Below are 8,145 nucleotides of genomic sequence, written 5' to 3'. Positions count from 1 at the left end.
CACTACATGGGCAGAGTCAACACCATTGAAGCTCATTTTCTCAGAAACCCTATAATGAAATACCGTAGTCAAGCTATTTCTGAAATGAGTGGAGTTCCTTTACAATTTGAATTAACTAGGGTATAATAGAACTCCATTAAAACTGATGTCATGAAAAAACATAACCTTTTTCTTATAGGCTCTTCTCATTGCCACCAGAAAAAAGGACAATACATTACATAAGATCTCAGGTTGCAGGCTAACCCCCACATCATCGCATCTGCAGCCCAGTGAGACCTTGCATAATAGGATTCCCAGTGCCCCTGAAGGAGCTCTGGTAGCATAGTGCCTAAGACATTTGACTGCTAACCAGAAGGCTGGCGATTCAACCCCACCAGCCACTCCTCAGAAGGAGGTTGGGCAATCTACTTCCATAGTGACACCACCTTGGAAATCCAAGGAGGGGTCTCTATGATTCAGATCTGACTCCAAGGCAGTGAGTTGCTTTTTTTTTTTTTAATAGTGCCCCTGAGGAATGTCATCAACAAAGGGGCTCCACCTGTGACAAGCCTCTAATACTACTGTACTTCCTAAAGTTTTGGAGTGGCTTAATACCAGTCTGGGAGCTCTGGTAGCATAGTGCCTAAAGCACTTGACTGCTGACCAGAAGGCTGGCAGTTCAAACCCACCAGCCACTCCTTGGAAGGAAGATGGGGCAATCTACTTCTGTAGTGATACTGCCTTGGAAACCCAAGGAGGGGTCACATGAGTCGGGGCCGACTCAATGGCACATAACAACAACAACAACAACAATACCAGTCTTAGTATAATGAATGCTAAATCCTGCACCCAAAGCCCATATATTAATTGCAAAGATCATCTGATAAAAATATTAGCAACAAAAATAATTAAGACAGAACTTGAGTGGCTAATAATGCTACACTGATACTCATTTCTGGGTTTTTGAAATTTAATACATGAGATAGAACAGAGAGTAGTTACTGTTGAGTCTACTCAGATTCATGGCAACATATGTGTGTCACAACAGAACTGTGCTCCATAGGTTTTTTTTTGTGTATATGTGTATGATTTGGGTGAAAGTTTATAGAGCAAATTCACTTTCCATGCAGCAGTTCCCATACTCTTTGTCTTGTGACACTGACTATAATTTACCCCAGTGCAATAGCTCCCTTCCCACTTCCAACCGATAGTTACCTCTTCCCTGTGTCCATCCCTCCATGCACTCCTGCCCCTTGAGCTGTCTCCCTGAGCATAAACAGCCCTTCTTTCTCCCATGATTTTTCTCTCCAAGGAGTGTATCTACCTCAGATAAATGTTCAACTCATATTCCTGTCTTTTGTGTATCTAGAAGCCACAGGTGTGGGCTCAATTTCAGACCTGAAGGGCAGCTAGGGGCCATAGTCTCAGTGGTTCCACCAGGCTCTATCAGATCAGCAAACCTGGTCCCCATTTTTTTCTTTTCAAATGATTTTGAATTTTTTCCACATTGTTCTCCCTCTCTATCCAGGATCTCCTACATAGTTCCCCCTCTGGGTGGTTGACAGTGATAGCCAGGCAGCATCTAGTTCTTCTGGTCTCATAGTCACATAGGCTGCCAATTGCATGGTGTACAAGTCTCTAGGACTAATCGTTTCCATGAATCTTCCATGGTTTTCTTCATTTTTCTTTGCTCTGGATGAGGAGAGACCCACTGTTGCATCTAGATGGCTGCTTGCAAGCTTTTAGGATTCCAGTTGCTACTCGCCAAAGTAGGAGGTGGAACAATGTTTTGTGTAGTATGTTATGCCATTGAGCTTGATGTCCCCTGCGACAATGGTCCCGGGCCCAAAGGTTCAACTACTTGCTCCCTCTGGGTAGTTGGCTGTGACCAAGTGACTACAACCTTGTCCCTTGTCAGCTCTACTATACACCTGGGAATTCTTACAGATCCTACAAATACACTTGTAGAACCATTGTCTGCCAACTCCATAGGGTTTTTAATGGCTGGTTTTTCAGAAGTAGATGGCCAGGCCTTTCTTCTGAGGCAACTGTGAGTAGACTCGAACCTCCAAGCTTTCTGTTAGCAGGCAAATGCATTAACCATTTGCACACTCAAAGACTTGATGTACTACTTTCTTACTCAAAGTTCAGGACCACAAACTACAATAGATCCAAGGATATGGTGATGTCAAATATTTTAATTGTGCACATTAAGAGACCAGATTGGAAAGTTAGAAAATGTCACTCAACGATAAGTGGACTGGGACTGAATCTTGTAACTTAGTCTAATTAACACTGATCTGAGGTTGATGGTAGCTGGTTTTTCCTGTTTTCAGGAAATAAATTTTTGCCTGTGAGGTGGGGCTAGAGAGGGAGAGTAAGAAGGAAAAGGTGGGGGGAGAGGGAATTCAAAGAGGGGTTGAGGGAGGTGAGCTGTGAGACATGAAAGGCCCCAATATTGAATTTCATCTGTGATGTGCTGTGATAAAACCTCCAGCCTCCCTCTCTTCACCTGCCAATGCACAGATCAGCCACACCTCTCCTACATCAAACATTCAATTACCATAAATCCAAGGAAGGCAGAAGGAGACTTTCAACTGTAGCAGTCATAAAATGAGAGTAAAAGAAGTACATAGACACCCAAAGGTAAGAGAAAAATATCCAAATCCCTCTAAAGCTGGCAAAGCTTAGGAGGAGAAAATATATATTGGGTAAAACCTTGTAAAAGTCTCCTTGGTTTGTGATATATTTCTCTCGCTAGAAGATCTGTGTCTGAGGACAATTTGGGATATTTATTATCATTAAAAGATAGTATAATCATGACACCTTGGGGAGTCAGAAAGCATATAGGTACCACCACTCCCTATATGCATACACACATACAACTTTCTAATTTGATGGGACAATTAAAAAACCTTTGGGAGAATATTGAATAAAACAGGTGTTTAAGTAATTAGTATGAAGGAGGCAGATTATGTTATTGACAATAAAAGAGCCTTAGATTATTAAAAATACATGTATTTTTAATGTTCAGTTGATCTTCATAAGATTTCATTAGGTTGAATAAATTTTTTCCTTATTCTGAAATGCACTGCTGTTATTATATTTTGTCACACTACATGTTTCATAGAATTTTTCCCAAACATTATGTGACTGCAGTTCTCTATGGATGTGTCTGATTAAGAAAGACTAGGTCTAGAACAATCAACCATACAAGATCAAAAGGGCAGCATTTGCCCAGGAATAAACCTCAGAAGACAGGAAGGATAGGAAAAAAGGATGAACAGAAGTGGGAAACACAGTGAGGAAGTGTTACATTGTGGAGATTGCAATCAATGTCATGAAACAAAATGTGCATGCGTTGTTGAATGAACCAATTTACTTTGTAAACTTTCACCTAAATCACAATATAAAGCTTAAAAAAAAAAAAAAGTGCAAGTCTTTTAGTAGAAGCAAAACTAAGGATTAGTGCCTCCATTTAATTTAATTTAAGCTTGGGCTACAAGAAAAAAAAATGTCTAGTATTTTGTAAGCACTCATATGGATTTACTTTCAATATTTTTTCTTCCTGGAATTGATTTGCTATTTACCACTCTATTTTGCTGACAGAAACCTGGCTCTTTAACTAGCAGTGTCTTAAAAATTATCCTTATTTCACTTATTCATTGTTACATTTTTTTTTCAAAGTTACCCGATTTTCTCTTAGTTGAAACATGAACTTTTATTTCATGTATTTTGGGTTAATCTCATATATATTCAGTTTAGAAAAGGGAAAACAGTTCCATGACTTGATTCCTTTTTGTCACAGCTCAATATTAGTAGGATTGTTTTTGAGATGTTGCATACTACAATAAGAGGAGCCCTGGTGGCATTGTTGTTAAGCTTTCTGCTGCTATATAAAAGGTCAATGGTTTGAACCCATCAGCCGCTCCATGGGAGAAAGATGAGGTAGTCTGCTTCCATGAAGATTTACAGCCCTGGAAACCCTGTAAGGCAGTTCAACTCTGTCCTAGGGTAGCTATGAGTTGGAATCAGACTCGACAACAATGGGTTTTATGCTGCAAAAAGGGAGGTGGGTTGGTGTACAACTCAGATGACTTGGGTGTGCTCTGGTTTCACCACAGGATTGCCAGTGAGACCTTAGAAAAGTCCCTGCATCTCTCTGAGCCTCAATTTCCTCAGGTCAGGCTCACTGCCTATCTCACAAAAACAAACAAACAAAACTCACTGCCATCAAAGCTAAAGAAGGCGAATTATCTTTTATTTGGGACATTTATTCTCATTAAAAGATAGTATTATTAACTTTTTATTGTGATTTGGTAGAAAGTTTACAGAGTAAATTGGTTTTCCATTCAGTAGTTCATGCACATTTTGTTTCATGACATTGAAAACAACCCCCACAAGGTACAGTACTCATCCCACTTCATCCCTGTGGTTACCATTTCCCTTTGTCCTTCTTTCCTATCCATTCCTGCCATCTGAGCTTTAACCCTGGACAAATGCTGCCCTTCTGATGCCTTATGGTTCTAAGAAATGCCTGGTGTTACTGCTCACACCTTACAGACCTGCCTATCATTTGGCTGAAAGTTGAGCCACGGGGGTGAGCTCAGTTCCAGGCCTGAAGGGTGATTAAAGGCCATCGTCTCATGGGTTCCACAAGTCTCTATCAGACCAGTAAGCCTGGTCTTTTTTTATTACTTAAATATCTTTTAGTTAGAACATTTGAGAGGTAGGTCATCTCTAAACACATGTGTGTGTTTAAATTTTAATTAATTAATATTAAACATTCACTGCCCCAGTCTCACTAGCCATGTTCCAAGTGCCCAACAGCCACATGTGACTATTGTCTATCTTACTGGACAATTCTGGGATCAACCACCTCATTTTATAACTGAGGAAACTCAGTCTAAGAAGTGAATCTGGGATTGGCCAGTGTTAGAGAGGGAGTGGGACTCTGCTCACCTCTTTACCAATTGCCACGAAGCCAGCTCCAGCTCACAGCACCCTGTGTGTGTCAGAGTAGCATTGTGCTACAGAGGGTGTTCAACGGGTGATGTGTTGAAAGTAGATTTCCAGGCCTTTCTTCCGAGCTGCCTCTGGATGGACTGAACCTCTGACCTTCAGCCAAGCACATTAATTATTCGTACCACCCAGGGCCTCCTCTGCTCACCTTAAAGCCGACTGTTATTCTGCTTCTGGGTATTTTGACATTTTACAGGCAGCTCTTCCTTTCTTCTTCCTGCCCACATGCTTTCAGGTGAAGGGTGGGATTTGCAGAAAGCAGGGCTCACCATTTTGGGGATGCAGCATTACTGGCATAGATGGTCCCATGAAACTCTCAGCCTGGGACTGGCCCCCGAATTAGTCACATCTTGAACAAACCGCACCGTCATCATTCTGCTGAAATGGCTCAACGCTCTTGCAGATGACAGAGCACCTTGCGAATTTTGTAAAATGGAGTCTTTAAAATGCCTTCTTGTAACTATTCTGTTTCTTGGCTGCATCCATGTCAATATCCTGGTTGTGATAAGGCATTATGGTTTCACAAAATGAAACTTATTGAAGTAAACAGAGTGAAAGGGGCCTCTCAGTAATTTCTTTTACAACTGCATGTGAATTTACAATTATTTGAATAGAAAAAGATTAAATTTTTTTAAAAAATCCTCTTGCAGTTTTTGCAATTCAAATTGTTTTTTTAACATTTGAAATGTCTGTTGTGGACATCCTAGAAACACTGTGAATGGCATTTCAAAGCAAATCAAATTTTTTTCTCACAGCTTCAGTGAACTTCAATTTTACTAAACTTGGGGTTTATGGGTTATCTTTTTGCTTACAGTAGCCATTTTTAATTTGTCACAGAGTCACAAAAGTATATAGTGGAAAACTGCATAATGTAGTTTTCCGACACCCTAATGCATCTCTCTATTGTTGGAATCATGCATACAGCTGGAATGATTTAAGTGAGGATATGCACACGGACTTCTTAGGGACTGAAGCGCCTAGACTTGGGATTTATAAATGACAGTGACTAATCTGGACTGACATGCAGATCCACAGGATATTGTTCAGTTTTGACTGATGGTTGCTACAGAAATTACTGGCACAAGGTATAAGCAGCAACCACAGTCGGCAGACCCTTTCCTCAGCATCTCTGTGTAACAAACTGTCTTTAGTTATCCTACAACAACACTGGTATTGTTTGTAGATCTCTTGTTAGTAGATCATTAATATGACCATGAAAGAATGAGGAACATTGAATTTATGCTTTTAATTTAATATCATTCTGATCAAACTTTTGAACTAAATAGTTATATGTTTGGCCTTGGAAAGTGTGTGTTCTAAAGTCGTGCTGGGAAATTAAGAAATGGTGCCTGTGAACTTCTAGGAAAGAATGCTGGCCTTGAGTGGAAAGCCCTTGGTTTGAGTCATCACTTAGGGACTTTAGTAGTGCAGTGGTTAAATCATTTGGCTGCTAACCAAAAGGTTGACAGTTTGAACCCACCAGCTGCTCCATGGAAGAAAGATGAGGCAGTCTGCTTCCATAAGCAGCCTTGGAAACCCTATGGGGCAGTTCCTCTCTGTCCTAAAGGGTCACTATGAGTTGGAGTCAGTTCAATAGCAGTGACTTTTGTTTTTATTTTTTTCCTCACTTACTGGTTGTGTTCACTCAGACAACCTCATCTCCTTAATCCTCAGTGTCTTTATCTGTAAAACAGATACAATAAAACCTACCTATTTCATAAGATTTGCATGAGAATTAACTTTTGTTTATATGTGTTAAATGCTGTGAGAGAATAAATATGTACTCACCACAATATTTAATGCTTTCTTACTGTGTTCATGAGAAACCTAAGGAAAGGCCAGGGTAGAAATGCATTGAAAGGTTCTCACACATTGGCCCCTGAAAAAGTGCACATTCCCACTTAGATGTCTTTGTAGATTTCACTTCCATGATTTACAGACAAGGTATAATATATAAAGGAGAACTTCACTCCAGAATTTAATCCAAACTGTTATATTTTGGGAGAAGTATTGGGAGAATCAACTCATGACTCATCTCACAGCTGCATTGCCCCTCTTTGGTTTCCCTGAACACAGCTGGAGTTTTTCCTACAAATATCAATTTGGGAAAATGAGAGTTGGGCTGGCCACACTTTACATGGATTATGCTGTGTCTGTTTGTTTCCAGCATGGGAACTATTCATATGAAGGGGAGGGCCCCGCCCATTCAGGCCATAAGAGGTTCAGCAGCTCATTAGAAGACCCTACTCATTACTTCTTACCTCCTCCCTGAAGCTTCCCTAACTTCTCCCCTCTTATCCAATGCTGACCTTGGCCAAAGACCCCTTGTACAAGGACGTACCCTGGGGATAGGCCTCTACCTCAATCATTTCTGTAGACCTGATTTCCCACTATAAGTGTCCCATTGGGCCCGACAGTCTTTCACTGGGTGTCCAGAGTGGATTCTCAGGGCTTACCTCACCTCCAAGTGTTGAAGTCTAGAGGGCCCAAGCACAAGAATTATTTCATTTTGACCACAAAGTCCCAGAAAGGAAAATATAATAATAACACTTTCTGTCAATGAAAGCTCATTATATGTAAGTACCTGTACTTTTCAGAATTTCCATAGCCAAAACCACATGTCTTTGACATGTAAGTCTGATGTTTATTCCTCAAGCTACAGGTTAAATAGTAGGCAGTGATCACCGTGTGAAGAATTTGGTTTGTTCCTCTTTGTGCTCCCCTGCTCCAGGCCTCTGCACTGCACATCCCAACCACAAAGTTGATTTTGATGAAAAGCTCATGTTTAAGGTTACCTGGTTTCCAGTACAAGAACAGAGACTAGCTGTACCAGGTAGATCCTCAGAGTAGCTAAGTTAGTGCATTCTATGGAAACTTCAGAGGTTTCCTGGATGGTATAAAAAGTAAACTGACTCAGCTGCTAACCAAAAGATTGGTGATTCAAGTCTACCCAGAGAAGCCTCAGAAGAAAGGCCTAGACTTCTGAAAGATCAGCCTTTGAAAACCCTGTGGAGTACAGTTCTACCCTGACACACATGGGATCATCATGAATCAAAGTTGACTAAAGGGCAACTAGTTTTTTATAAGGAGCTCTGGTAGCATAGTGGCTAAAGCACTTGACTGCTAACCAGAAGGCTGGCGGTT

Source organism: Orycteropus afer, unplaced genomic scaffold (genome assembly GCF_000298275.1).
Source record: "Orycteropus afer afer isolate SDZICR_OR568_19922 unplaced genomic scaffold, OryAfe1.0 scaffold00089, whole genome shotgun sequence".
NCBI lineage: Eukaryota > Metazoa > Chordata > Mammalia > Tubulidentata > Orycteropodidae > Orycteropus > Orycteropus afer.
The sequence above is the reverse complement of the archived record's forward strand: the minus strand, read 5'-3'. Positions refer to the sequence as shown.